Here is a 1,378-nt window from a genome sequence, read left to right on the forward strand (position 1 = left end):
CTTTTCCTCTCCCCGCCCCCTTTGTATTTTGCCTCTGAAGTGTTCACATCGGCTTGGCATACAGGTGGAAAGTATTAAAAACATTTTTCACTCGATGGTTTTGAGCGTTCGGTAACAGGAGGGTTTAGCTCCGGTGCGAGCGCTGCGGGGCAAAGCATTTCTGTTCCTTCCTGCAGCTCTCCGCTCTCGTCCCCCGATTCACGTGGCCGCCTCGTGCTACGAGCACTTAACGTCTCCCGTCTTCAAGGCACTGCGAGTGCCTTCATCACATCACCAAAGACCCCCCAGGCCCCGTCTGGGATCCCCACCTTCTCGCCCTCGCTTTCCGGTACCCCGCACTGTGCACACCGTCCTCCGGGGGAGGCCCCAGGGCCGGGCTGCTCTGAATGCACCCGCGTGGATCCCCTCCTGCCGCTCTGGCTCCGGGGGCAGTGCCCACGTGGGCCTGGACAAGCCACCCTGGTGCTCTCCAGACTCCACCCAAAGAATGAGAGGCAGGGTGCGAGGGAACTCGGTCCCGGGGACGGGCACGAGCTCGAAGCCTGCGCTTAAGAAACGTGCACACAGCAGGAGTCTGACAGACGCTGCAGTCACTCCTGTCCAAGGGACGCTGGCGAGTGCGCAGGGGACCAACCTAGCCTGTTTCTCCAAGAGGGACTGAGGCCTCTCTCTGGTTGGGAGAGTTCAGATGTGACAGAGCCCGCTCTTCACCATGCTCAGAAATGACGCAGGAATCACACTCTGCCAGCCGCTTCTGTATCCTGGGGTCTCTGAGACTTTCCGCAAGGTTACCAGGTGCCCCACCCAGCAGCCTCCGTGCATCAGAGCAGGTGGGGGCTGGCCAGGGGTGAGGAAGGAGCGGGGAGAGGTGCACAGTGGCCGGGGCTGCCCCATGCCCCTACACTGGGCCCACACCACAGGCGAGAAAGCCCCGGGTTTGTGACCTTGAGTCTGCCTTTTCAGCTCTCTGCGTGGCTGCGTCTCAACTCAAGGAGGAAAACACTGCCCAGCTGCTGCCGCCCCGGGCCGAGGTCCAGACATGGGACACGCACGTGGGAGCATTTGTGACTCCGCACCTGTGCCCTGGGTGGGTGAAGCAATCATGCAGTCAGAGGAATTCTCTCTCTTCTGTCCCCTGGATTCTGGCAGGAAGGGTAGAGGGAGATCAGCCTTGGGTCCCCATCAGAACAGCGGTGACCTCGGTGGACGTCCCACCACCCCACGCTGAGAAGCCCTACACAATGAATCCATTCTGCCTCCTCCACTCGCCCTGGGTCCCCTGAGGTCTGGAGCCCCTGAACACTACCCTTCACGGGTGGCGCTCCGCTCCCCAGCACCCGCATCCTGCAGCTCTAGAGGACGACAAGGAGCAGCGGAA

The sequence above is a fragment of the Pteropus alecto genome, unplaced genomic scaffold, assembly GCF_000325575.1.
Source record: "Pteropus alecto unplaced genomic scaffold, ASM32557v1 scaffold105, whole genome shotgun sequence".
Taxonomy (NCBI): Eukaryota; Metazoa; Chordata; class Mammalia; order Chiroptera; family Pteropodidae; genus Pteropus; species Pteropus alecto.